The sequence below is a fragment of the Antrostomus carolinensis genome, unplaced genomic scaffold (assembly GCF_000700745.2).
Source record: "Antrostomus carolinensis isolate BGI_N321 unplaced genomic scaffold, ASM70074v2 scaffold5227, whole genome shotgun sequence".
Classification (NCBI taxonomy): Eukaryota; Metazoa; Chordata; class Aves; order Caprimulgiformes; family Caprimulgidae; genus Antrostomus; species Antrostomus carolinensis.
The window spans coordinates 37,234-50,909 of record NW_010327911.1 but is presented as its reverse complement, the minus strand read 5'-3'; the positions used below and the strand labels follow the sequence as shown (position 1 = coordinate 50,909).

General features: G+C 47.6%; 1 protein-coding gene across 1 annotated transcript in view; it reads left to right on the top strand.

Annotated features, from left to right (window-relative positions):
• Positions 1–13,676, top strand: part of SLC12A8 (solute carrier family 12 member 8) — a 49,674-nt gene that overhangs the window by 8,386 nt on the left and 27,612 nt on the right. The window lies entirely within an intron of this gene.

The window sequence follows — 13,676 nt, the reverse complement described above, 5'->3', positions numbered from 1 at the left end:
TGGAGGTTTGGGGCTCCCACCTGCAGCCCCGTTTGCACCCCGAGCCACTTTCCCCTCCTGTCCTCATCCCGAGAGGTGTCTGCAGGGAAGTACATCTCAAGACGTGGGGAGTTGCGGTGGAAGGGGTCCAGCGGCTGCTCCAGCATTAACGAAGTGTAATTAGCTGAGTAAACAGAAGGTGTCACCTTTTTCTTGGCTTCCCTTGTGTCCAGCAGCGCTTTAGGGCATTACAAGGAACCTGCTAAAGTCGGTTTAAAGGACAGATCTTCAGTTTTGATTTACAGTTGAGGTTCAGCTGCCGAGTGGGGCAGTGAGAGGTGAGTCACGGAGATGTCCGTAGCGCCGATGGTGCGACTGTCTTGTTGCGCTGCCGCGTTACGTTGTGCTGCTGGGATGGTGTGTGGGGACGCTGGGTGAGGACAGAAGCTGCTGCGCTAGCAGCTGCTCCTCTCTCGGAGAGAGCATTGTGGAAAGGTGTTTGCATTTTCTATTTAGCATGTAAGTGATGTCCCAAATGAAAGCTGGCAAAGTCTCGGCAAACGCTTGCAAACGAGAATGAAGCGAGGATGCTTGTGCTCCGTGTGGTGTGTTTTGCAGAGAAATCAACTGACCTGCTCCAAACAGCTGCGTTTCATGGGAAGTTGTTTTCTAAAGGAAACCAGGGAGTTTGTGTTTTGGTTGTGCTTGGTGGAGAGCTTTTAATGCCGACCTAGAGACCTTTCTAATAGTAGAGAGAAAATGAATACGTGGGGTGAGACCTGATGGTAGGAAAGTGAACGTGGGGCCAAGAGGGGAGAATTTGAGGAATACAAACATCAGCAGGAAACATGCCCAAGTTGGGGTCAACATAGTCATCTTTGATTTCCTCCACTGCTGAGCACTATGTCATTTTCTTCTGACAGAAAATAGAGAAAGGAAGGGAAGTGAGGTGATTGAGCATTGCAGATGCTGCAGTTTAGCCTTGACTGGATAGAGAGAGGAAGGTTTCTCATGCATGGAAGAAGGACATCGGGCTGATGGTGGCCAGATCCAAGCCCCAAACGCCAGTACCCCAGAGAAACGCTGTCTGTATGGTGAGACCTGCGGCTCTAAGGCTGTCTGGGGAGAGCTGTGGGTTTCTCTGCTTTCACAAACCACACTCATGTGAGAGAACTGTTTTGAGCCAGGCTGAATGGCTGGTTCCCACCAAGTCCTGCACTTCCCCAGAAGGCCTCTGAGTGGTGTGTCAGCACCAACGGTGAGCGCTGGGCTTCAAGAAGCCTCCTCACTCTTGTCTTGTGTGCTTTCTGCACGACATGGGTGGATGCTTCTCTCTTGGGAGCAAAGGATCGCTCCTGCAAGGAGGCTGTGAGTGAGACGTGCAGGTGTCGGTGAAGCTCCATCCTCAAGAGTAGGCTCATGGCAGTGGTGGGGTGAGCCCCGAGACCCCTTTGAGGTGGGCAGTCAACTGATGAGCTCTCCACAGCCTTCATGTGCTTGCAGTTGTTTTGGGTTTGTATCTTCAGCTGCAGCGGTGACTGAGATGTGAAGGACAGCATGCAGAGAGAGGTCATTCTTGAGGATGGACCTGTGAGCTGGAAAGATTTCAGCTGACATCTTGTCTGGGTTGCTTCTTTGGTTTATGACAAGTTTATGGAGTTCCAGTTCACAGTCTCAGGCCTTGGTCTCCGAACCTGTAAAATGGGCCTCTTGCAGTCATCCTGCCTTTCCTGCTCCTGCCATGGCAGCCTTTTTCCTCACTTAACATTTCCAAGTGCTGCGCACATACCAAAGGACTGCGCATCTGCCAAGCAGCAGTTATTTGGATTTAAATAATCTCCAGGAATGACTGTCCATCTTGAAGGTCTTAAACGGCTGCCTTTGTGTGGTTGTGCTGGGTGGAGTTCCCTGCTCTTCTCCCCATTCCCTCAGCTCACACCCAGGCACACACCAAATCGGATATTGTCCAAGCACTCACTCCCTTCCTGTGGTTTGCCTTTATTTTTAGTCTGAGGATGGAGCGTGTTTACACAAAAGGGGGCTTCTCAGCAGGGCTTCCCGCTGCTTTTTCTGCTTTTTTTTTTTTTCCTTTTTTCTCTCCTCTATTGCCATGGGTTGCTCCCACTCCAAGACCCAGATGGGCTCCTGCAGCCCAGAGCTGGGGCTGGAGGAGCTCAGTGGCTCCAGCAGACAGGGATTGCTCTGGGTTGCTTGTCCAGATGCTGCTGACCCTGCAGAGGCTGCAGGCAGCCCTGCCTGCTCCCTGCCAGGCTGTCTGCAGGGTGGGGTGGGACTCGCTGATTTTTTGGAGTTAATCCTAAATCCTTCCCTTGGCTCCAGTGGGCGCTTTCCTCAGGGATGAGTCTTGGTCCCATGCTGGGATCTTGGCCAGGGGTGGGTAGCAAGGAGAGGGGCTCCCTGTGCTGTCTGAAAACCAGCCTTGTGGGGCTATCTCAGGCCACTCACCTTAAAATTCAGTCCCACCTCTAGAAATGGAGATCCCTGTGCTCCTTCCTCAGGATGGAAAACACCCGTATTCTCTTTCTCCTTGGGCACAGCTTAGTGTTTTTACCAAACCTAACACAGGTGAGTTGAAATCAGGCAGCACTCAACTTCTCAACCCATAACCAAGAGCCAGCACTCGCTGCGCAATTGCGTAGCAGCAAGGCAGGGTTTTCTTGGCTTGTGTATGTTTGCACTGTAATTCTGGAGGTCCGTACCTCAAAATCAGCCTGAGTTATTTTGGGGGGAGCAGCAAACATAAAAGAGAGGACTCTCCTCTCTGTGACCAGCTCCTCAGAACAGTATGTGAAACTTTTTGGCCTTTTCACATCCCGAACGTTAGAGTCACGGAAAAAGAAGATAAGCCCGCCGTTAATGCCCACTCTTTTTATTTTCCTAGCCTATCTCTGCTAATTTTTGTGTAGGGTGACTCCCAAATACTCCCTTTCAATGAGGCGCCTGCTTTCCTGTTTGGCAGTGGCTCTCAGGTGCCCTATTAAAGCCGAGTGGCTGCAGGAGTGCATGGGGGGTGCTCACTGGGGGGAGGGCTGGGGTTAATTTGGCCGTGCTTTTTTGAGATGAAAGGAATTGCAACACAAGCAAAAGGGACCTGACAACAGCCTCTTAAATGCCTGAAGGGGGAAAACATACATTATTTAATTGGGAATTCAATAATTGGGTCTCCTTGGGTTGGGACCTCCCTGGTCCTGCAGCAGATGCTAGTGTGTGGCTGGGGCAAGCATGGAGCCCGGCTGCGTGGGGCTGAGCCCCTCTCCTCCCGGCTGGGAAACCTGGGTAGGACATTTCTCAGGGATGCAGGGAGGTTTAAAAGGCACATTGCTGTCAGACTGCTTCTGCTTGGGATTATTTCCATACAAACCACATCCTTCATGTCACCCGCTTGGGTTTTAGCTTCCCAAAGTTGCTCACACAGAGCCCAGGAAACTCATTTATCATCCTCACTTCTTCCTCTGATGATAAATCCTTTGGAGGATGCATTCCCTTCGGGTGTTCTACATCCGAGCCATGGGAGCTGATGCTCTCCCATGGGTACCACTGGTGAGGAGCTGTGGGAGATGAGCTTTGCCTGGGGCTGCTTCAGCAGACAGGGAACCTGCAGTTGTTAAAGTGATTTATGTGTATAAACACTCTGGTGTGGTAAAGATCCCTCTAATGGTGCTTTAGGGGCTTTGATGGATTGAATTAATTAATTATATTCCCACATATTTAATATGAAAGTGATCAAAGCGTCCTAATCAGGGGCTTTTGCTTGGCTCTGGGTTGTTTTATTTTATTTTTGGGCACAAGAGGTGTGCCCCAATTTTATAAGAGAGGGTGCAGGAAGGATGTGTGTGTCAGAAGATGGTCTGCAGCTAATCCCAGAGGCTTTATCCAGGCTGATTTCTGGCTTCCTGGCCTGAGACACATCTGGAAACTGGCATAAAATTCCAAGTAGAAATCACTGAGTGAGCGGCAGCAGAAAAAAAAATCCCACTTTGCTACCGAACAAGGTAGACACCGTGGTGAATAAAAGCAAGAGGCTGCTAATACGCTCTTTATTTATTAAAAAACATGGGGTTGCTTTTCCCCAGGTTTTTCCAATTATAGTGCATTGAATGGCCCTGACATCACTCTTGAGCCGGGGCCAGCCTATTCAACAGTCTGGCGAAGACATTTATTAACTGGTTACCTGCCAATTGTCTGGGCTAGGAGCTGCGGGACAGATGTGTTTTCAAAAGTGATAACATTGTTAGGGGCCTTATTTAGATAGTGAGAGGAAAGCTACACCACTCTGTCCAGGCTCTCTGAAGTAGGTATTTAAAGCAGTTTATTTAAAAGAATAGTAAAAAAAAAAAAAAAAATTAGGTTGAGATGTAACTTTGCTGCGTGGTTCCACTCTGCCGCCCTGTTTGTAGGTAGATTTTCAGTGTTTCCTCGCTGGAGGACACCTGGCAGTAGGACTTTGTCGAGGAGCAGCGGTCTTGCCTGCCAGCGGATGCTCGGGCTGTCAGTACAGGGGCCAGGGTTGACGTCCCTGTGTCCCTGCTCCGCTGAGGCCAGGTGGGATTTCTGAGCCCACCAACCTGAAGCATCTCCCAGGAGGTGGGTAAGGAGGAGGGGAAGAGGGCTCGGGATTTGCAGGTTCATGCCCTCATGTGTCCATGTACATCTAACCTGCTCTTAAAAATTTCCTGTGATGGGTCCTCTGCTGCATCCTCGGGGACCCTGCTCTCATCACTTATCTCAGGTTAACCCCCTCTTCCTGCAGCCAAAACCCACCGCTTTGATTCTCTTGAGGACTTCTCTTGATGTCTTTCCTTTCTGCATTAAGCCACCTAGCTTGGAAGACCTCTTGGGTTCCTCTTCACTCTTCTCCAGGCTGTGGTGTCCAAGCACCATGTGGGGCGTGGGAGCAAGCTGTCCTCTGCCATGTGCTGCCTGGGAGGAGGAGGGTCCTGGCCTTATTTGACACCCTAAAACATGCCACTGCATGGTGCCATCAGGGCCGGGCTGGGCTGGGTCCATCACTGGAGCAGGAGAGGGTTTGCTGAGGTTGTCACAGGTTTAAATTTGCATAATAGGTAATACTGCTCCTGATTTATACAGGAGATTTTTGTACACAGTTGATTTAGCCTTTGATTTCTTTGCTGTTTCCCTGCAAGGCAATGCTAAGCTCATCTTCCTAGAGCTTGTAAATAAATCCTGGAACATCTTGGCTGGCTTTGTCCCCTGCTAGACATTGCTGTCACATGGGCTTTTGCCACCCACTCCCCCCATAAAACCCATAAAACTCCCGCACAGGCTTCTCCGTTCAGCGGCAACTTGTTTAATGCTAGAGACCTGATAAAAGCAGCTGGCTCAAGGAGGATATATATCACCCCATAATCTCTTCATCTCTTCCCTTTACTGTGTTTAAATGAGACAGCTTTATTTAATTGCAATTGCATTGATTTTTTTTTTCCTCTTTTTTTTTTTTTTGTGCCACTACATAATTATTTTCAAATTATGGAAATACTTTACCTCATTTTTTATTCCCCCGGTGTTTAATTCCAGTCACAGTTCAGCTGTGCTCTGAACCACCTTTCCTTACTTAGGGATTTAATTTATGAAGATAATTCCTCTCCTAGGCTAAAGAGAGAATTTTGCATGGGACATGGGTCCTTATCTGCTGCTCATCATCTTCTCTGCTGACTTGTGTTAACAAGTTTTGGCCTTTTTTGGCTGTAGGTAAGAGATTTCAGTGTGATTGTACCTTCACTGGCCTGGATGATGGCCTGGTGGTTCTTTCTGGTTTTCTTTTCTACACAAAGGGGAAATACATTACTTGAAAAATGGGATTTTGGTAGGGAAAATGTATTCTCTGATTTAGACTAAATTCAATAAATAGTTTCAAACAAACAAACTAAATCCTTTCAGGTGACAACATCTTGCCTAACCTTTCCAAAATCAAACATGGTTTGATTTCCAGTTTGATTTGCAGTCTGAAACTAGACTTGAAGCTGTAGCTCTGTGTGTTGTATAGAGAATAATGAAAACCTCCCCAAAATAAAATCAAACTATCATTTTGGGCACAGAATCAAAAAAATCAACAAATGGAATATTTTTTCTTTTGAAATACCATTGTCATCTGGATAATATATCCATAACTTGGAAGTACGGGATGCTCTAGTCATGAGTATGGCAGAAGACTCTGTAGACCATGGTAGAAGACTCTATAGACCATTGCAGAAGACTCAGTAGAACATGGCAGGTTCCAGCGGATTAGACACTGGAACAGGTTGCCAAGGAAGTTGTGGATGCCCCCTCCCTGGAAGTGTTCAAGGCCAGGCTGGATGAGGTGTTGAGCAGCCTAGTCGAGTGGAAGGTGTCCCTGCTGATGGCAGGGGGGTTGGAACTGGATGATCTTTAAGGTCCCTTCCAACCCAAACCATTCTATGATTCTATGATCTTACATTTTGGTTAACTGCTTTCTTTTGAAAGATGGGGATTTGATGGACGTGGATTGGGCTGTGTCACAAGCAATACACGGAGTAGTTCCGTGTTGGAAAGGAGGTCACTCCAACGAGTCCAAAGGATGTGTGTCATTGCTGCTGTCACCCAACTGCCGTTCATTTTCCTCCAATTGTTTTGCCTTGACTCAGACTACATTCTGACTTCTCAAGGATAGGATTTTTCATTGGAGAAGTTCTGCAAAGCCTCCCACAACCAGAGGCTCTGGGAATGACTTCCATGAAATACCACTGTATAATTATTAATGATAATATCCTATTGATGCAAACTATTTTCCTAGAAAAAGGATGAAGCAAGGGCTGTTTTACTTCTCATCCTCTTTGTAAGGAATAAAACCATTTCCGCTGGCTGGTTTGAGTGCTGCTGAACAAGCCAGGTAGCGGATACCACCTCAAAAAATAAAATACTAGTGGAAGGATTTTGTATATTACGGCAAGTCTGGTGCTTAACATTAAATAATATAAAACATAAGTGGACTTTATAAAGTTGAAATACACATGTTAAAAATATCTTCTTTTTAATCCTAACCAAAATTTCTGATTTTCCACCTGCAGAAAATAACTGTTTTGGGGCTTTTTTTGCAAAAAATAATTAAAACCCACCAACCTGTAGACACAGAATAAGTGCCAAACAGCTTTAGTAGATATTTGCACAGGCACATTCCTGAGCTTTTCTTTATTGATGCAGCGCCAAGGTGCTGGGCTTTTGTGATGAGGAGCTTCCCATGTGGGTGCTTTCAGGCTGTGTATGTGCTCTTATGTACGCTGGTGGTTTTCCACTTCTCCATCTTCCTGAGAAGCTGAGGTGGAGATAAAGCAGGCACATGGGGAGTTGGGCAGAAATTAGTGTTTCTTCCCACTCAGCCCAGTCCTGCAGGAGATGTGACGTGGCTGAGGAGAGCTCGAGGAGAATGTAGGCTGCTTCATGGTCTGAGAGAGGTGATAGCATCCCGCAAATGAAAATTACCCCAGTAGCTAAATACAAATGTCAGAGACAGATTTAAGCAGCTCCCTTTGTTTATTCTGCCCTTTGTGCTATTTTTAGCTGTTGGCCAGCACCCATTGTTTCAGGTCTTTGGCTTTAGGGAGAGGAGGATGCTCGTGACCTGATGGCTCTTGTGGCTGGGGTGCTCCATGAGGAGGTCGAGGATGGAGTGTGAGTGCATTTACTAGAGGAGGAGGATGTGAACACTTGAGTTTGTTACGTATACAAAGGACTGATGGTCCCCAAGTGGGTTTCTTGCAGGTTTCCTCAAACAGATCCCCCTGGTGCTTCTGCTCTAGGCTCTTGTGTTCACTCAAGGGTTTTCAGTGCACAAATCCCATAATGTAACACGGCAGCCCATTGCACCAGTCAGTGTTAAACCTCTTTCCAAGAGCACCCTGTGGCAGGCTGAGCTGCCAGGCGTGCAGCCGAAACCCTGAGCAACTTGAGACGAGGTCACCTGCTGCGTCTGGAGACTTCAGGGAAGTGCAAGACAAGTGATTGCTTCCCCTTGACAGCACTGTCAGTCTCCACTCTTGCTAGTTTGTCTGCTCAGCTGAGAAATATTTCTGCATGGGGGTGATTCATCCCCCTCCAGCGAGGTTGCTGGCAGCCGTTGGTGGGATGCCTGTCTCTATGCTGGCACTCGCAGTGTCATCTCAATACCCTGTTTTCATCCCCACCAGCGGTGGCCGGGACAGACAGGTGAGGTGGAGGGTGGTTTTTGGGAGAGGGTTATGGTGGGATCCCTCGGAGCCCGTGGTGGCAGGAAGCTGTATTGTGTGTTGACTTTAAACAGGAGGTTTGGGAGATCAGCTCTGGAGCAGAAAACAGGGGCTCGGGAGGAACAAACACTCGCTGCTTCAGAAGGGCGGCGATTTCCTTTCGGGTAAACACGTCATTAATCTCAGGGAGCACATTCTTTTCCATCAAAAGATAAGGGATTCGAGTTGCCTTTCTCAGGGCTTGGCCTTTTTGGATTGTTTTAACTGTGGCTTTCACTCCTTCATAATCTCTCATTTTGGGTTTGCTGGGCTTATTATGGTTGCAGAGAAAGTCTTGGGCAAGGGAACTCCTTTCCTTCTTTCTTTAAAATTGTTCCAATCCTCCTCCCCCTGCCTCCTTCTTGCTGAATTTTTTTTCTTGATAAAACCTATCTTTTTGCTGCTTGCAGTTCTGATGGATTTCAGACCTAACTGTTTTCCCTAATCTATGAAACCATCTCCCCAGTACTAACGATAAAATAGGAGCTTATTTTTTCACCATGGGTGAAGAAACAGTGATGGGCTCCTCTCCCCACCCCAGGCTGCATCTTGCTGCTCAGCTTTGGTTTCACATTTTTGAAGATACCACTTGCTGTAGCCAGTGAGGTACAGGGAAATGCTGGCTGTGGCAACCAGTGCTTAATTTTCAGCTGGCACCACCCTGCAGCGTGGGGAGACAGCAGTCCGTGGCTCAGAGTCTGCAATCACTCTGAACTCTTTTGATAGGAAATTTGTTAAACTGGGATTTAGGGATGAAGTTACAGGGGGAATTTAGTCCCTTCCTGTTCCTACCTACTCTTTTTCCCAGTACTTTTTGTTTTGGGTTGCCAGCAGCTGCGTGGCTTGGGGTAGAGCAGGAGTTGGGGAGCTCCCACATCCCCCATCTCTCAGTGCCCAGGCAGCTTGAGCAGAAGCTCTGCAACCTTTCTGAGCTGATCTGTCGGTGTGGCCATGTGCCATTGTGTTAATTGCATTATGGTTGCATTTTTATTGTTGCATAATCAATCATTTACCTGCCTGTATTCCAAACAAAAATTCCTCTCTATTTTTGACCCTGCCTAGTTTAAGACTCCCAAAGCAGAAATACTGAAGCTCTAAAAACTGTCAGCAGGTAGGACATAGCCCTGAGAACTGAGCTGAACCCAAGGCGTGACATCAGCTGTGACACATGGAGGGTGAATTTGCAGGGACAGGTATCAGAAGTCTTGTGTTTGCTCTTCTCTACCTAGGCTGGGCTGCACGTGCTGCTGCCCACAAGTCCTGCATGGAGCAGACGTGCTCCTGGCCTCTAGGAGATGTGCGCTGATCCACACTGACTCGTGTGGAGCACACGTTGCACTGGGACTTCAGAAGAAGGCAACCTGGCTTTGGTGAATGTGGTTGCCTGGGTAGATGAGTCCTGTGGTAGCTGTCAGGAGACAGGGTTATTGGTCTCTTCATTCCATCCCATCCTCCTCCAGCTCTGCTCCCCTGTGGCATTTCTCATTTCCTTCTGTTTCTTCCCAGTCTTCCAGCCAGAACTTGTATATCCAAAGGTGAAACAGGAGATGTCCTGGAAGATGTTAAAACATTTTCATATCCCCGTAGCAGTTCAGTGAAGGTTATGTTTATTCTCTGTACCTGCCACTGCAGCTCTGCCTCTTCATGTGCTTTGCTTTCATGACTCACCACTTCCCTGGTTTTCAGAGGACTGGGGATGTTCTGGTCAGAAGCTGTTCATGCATCTCACAGGCTGTGTCAGCCCACAGCAAATTGCACGGTGGACTGGTAGCACAGAAAACCCACCACACTGTCCTCTGTCCACCTCCAACACTGCTTTCCTCTCCCTGTTTTCCTTCCCAGAATTTCCATGTTTTTCTCATACATGTCTGCCTTCACCTGCCCTGCACCAGGCTGGCAGCAGCAGGGCAATGCCTGGGAGTAGTGATGGCAGTGTCAGACTTGCCTGGGAAAAAATATTGGAAGGATATTGGGAGCTGGAGCTGGGTGGTTGCAAAGGCACAGCTGCAGAAGCAGCCCAGCCTTGGAAGAGCATTGGAAATGTGATTGTTAATGTTGGTGTTAAACAAGCCCAAACACAGGAAGCCAAGCGTGTGCGTGGAGGGATGGGGCTTGCAACTGCACTACTTTGATTTATTTTTTATTCTGTTGGGAAAGGTGACTCAAGTGTTATTCGTGACCCCAGTGCCCTCTTCATGCCTCTGCTGAAGAGGTGCCCCATTTTTGGTGACCTTACTTGGGTGTGCTGTGTGGTGTTGCTGGGCTGTGGTTGTGGTCAGCCAGACCCACGTTGTTCTCTGGCATGTGCAAGTACCCCCTTCACTGGGGAAGCCCAGACCTGTCTGGAGCATGGCTGCATCGGTGCAGAGCATCATTCAGAGGCTGTCTGTTGCATCAGAGGGTCTTGTGCTCCTTGTTGCCTCAAATTAAATGTCAGTGTTTACGTAGCATGAGGGGAATGGAGAGATAAAAAGACTGTGGGGTTTGGATGACATTCATGGTTTTGCATCCATCTCTTCACATCCACAGTTTCTATGTGGATGATTAATCCTGTGTATCTGCGATCACATGCTGAGATGCTGAGAAACCTGTTGCTGGTGGTAGTTTGGCACCAGGCATGCCTGACTTTCCTTTGGCAAGTGAAGATGCTGTTCTTGTGTGATAGGGTATGGCTAGTAAGTACACTTTGGTGAATTTGGTGACCACCAGACCACCCATGGGTGAACCTTTTCTGCAGGCATGGGAAGAATTAGTATTGCAAGGGCTTTTGGAGGGAGAATTTAGCTCCTTCCCTGTTGTAGAGCACTTTAATCTATGTAGAAATTAATTTGGTTTAGGCCATCCAACAGTCATCTGATAGACCACAACTTCTGAGAGTTACCAACCTGACAGGGCTTGACGTACCCACCAGAGGCATGGGCTCAGAAATCCTGGGCTTGTACCTTGCCCTTGGCTAAGAGTTTGGAGGAGGAAAAAGCAAGCACGTGGGTGGTGAGGAGTGAAACTTCATCTTGCTGTGAAGGTGTGTGTTCAGGTGAGGATGGCAGCTGTGGGAACAGGCTGTGAGGACCATTCCTGTTTCCTCCATGCTGGTATGCCTGGGTACCTGCAGCACCTGCTCCAGGACCTCACTCTGGGCATGTGCTTAGACTGCTGTCCAAGGGGAACGACTGCATTTCAGAGCTTATGCCAGAAGGGTTTAGAGGTGGATTTTTAGAGAGAGAGAGGAGGTAATTATGCCAAGGATATATAATTACTCTTTGGCTCTCTACCTCTTACATCACACAGGATCCTGAAAATGCTGGGGTCAGACCTGGGAAATGTGCTGCAAGACAAACACTTCCAGCTGTTCCTCTGAAAGCAAATCTCAGCAAGTACCTGCCAGGCAGGAACGTGTGGGCTTACTTATTTAGGAAAAGAAAAAAATTTCAGCACTTCAGGCCTTCAGCATCCACCTTCGTAATTAAAATCTCTAATCACAAGCAGAGCGCAGTACGTGACTGTCTTCTGGGAGCTGTTTCTTAAGGTGGTTTTCCATTTTTGTATTATTTAGCCCCTGCCTCAGTGCCAGGGTTTACTTAACCTTAAGCTTGTGAACAGGCTTATTGAATTTGGCCAACACTTGACTAATCTGTAATGAGCTCCAGGTTGCCTGGAACTTGGCAGTGTTGTCATCCTCTGTGCCGTTGCATAATGGCCTGACCCCGTGTAACCACGGCTTTGCCTCATGCTGCTTCTCCAACCTCCTTGAGTCCTGCTCTGAACACCTGGGCTTTGTGGAGGGGCCACCCTGCTAAGGTGGGTCCTGGGTGCTGAAAACCACCTTGGCTGCTTTCATCCTCTTCTACGAGGCAAGAGGTGGGAGAAAGTGGCAAGAAAAGTTCAGATGTGGAATCCAACCAGATGCAGTGATGGCAACCAGACAAAGGCTGGTACCCACTCCAGGCATCTGTGGTGGCCAGGGAACATGAGAATCCTGGCCACCTTTCTTCTCCTCATCCACCTGCATGAGGCTGATGTCCAGCCCCCTGTAGTCCCCCTGCACTTGTGAATGGAGGATGCTCATCCTGGAAGCACTTCCATTTCATACTTGCTCGGTAGGTTTTATTGTTTATCATTTTGCTAAGGGCAACTGGAAGGACTTAATTTGTCAAAAATCACAGGAATAATTCAGATGTTGCTCTAAGTCAATTTTTTTCCCCATTGTTTATTTACTTCAGCTCAACCACTTGAGAAATCCATTATTTGCCTGCTTCTTATTGAGTATCTAATGATGAAAATAAATTGTTACCACTCTTTATTTCCCTCAAGGCTGACATGGCACAGAGAAGGAACTGGATTTTCTTCCTTCTAGTATGACACTGGGGAGATTGTTTATAGCACTTCAGCTTCAGCCCTCTGAGAGCCAACCAAGAGCAGGATCATTAAAGGCAGGATTTAGAGGCTGTGGGGTTGCAGAAATTAATTGAGAGCAAAATTTGCCAGACAAACATTTTGTAATGAGCGAGGGGGGAGGAATCTGGCTTGGATCTCGTGTCCCCAGCAGTTGGAGGAAAAGATCCTCTTAAAAAAAAATAAAAATTAAAAAAAATAATAAAATGATCTTGCCTTGTTTGGAGATCAGAGAGCCAAATATAGACCCTATCGCATTTCCTTCCCTCCTCCTTCCGAAGCTCGTCCTTTTGAAGTGCACTTTCAATGGGATGTGGATAATTGACTCTGTGAACAACCGACCGAGTGCTCTGTTGGTTTAACCAATTGGTCTCAGTTGCTGATTCCTGTTTTGTTTTGGATGATTTTCAGCCCAATTGCCTCGTCAGCTACAATTAGTCCCATTAATATGACAGCTGAAAGGTCACAGATGACTTGCTCTGGTCGCAGGCACGAGGGCAGCCAGGAGATACTCACAGCAAGTTGTTCTCAGCTCCGCCGTCGCGTGATGGTAGCTCACTTAAATTGATGGCAATTGCAAATCCTGGCATAAAACCGATCAAAAGGGATGTGAGATTTGCTTCACAGGAGGGTGATTGACTGAGAAATGAGGTTGCAATAACAAGTAACATTTGGATGAACTTTTCTTTAACTAGACAAGAAAGCTCCTGGCTCTGTGTAAGGGGGAAATGTGGAATGGCTGGGTTTCCTCTCGCTCACCAGAGCCGTGCAGAAAGGAAGCAGAAGTGGGATGGAGTTGTAGGCACATCCGGTGACTCTTTCAACAAATCCATGACTGTTGTTTTCTGTGGTTCCAGTAACATCTGCCATGGTTTCTCTTCCATCCAGGATTTACACTAAGAGTATATAAAGTAGGCTTCTTAGGATTAGTATGGGTTGGATGCAGGTCAGACAGACTTGTGGGTCTCATGGTCTCTCTTTGGCCATAGTGTGGTCAAAATGATAACACAAAATGTAGTCTGGTTGTGTACTTGGCCTTTTGTA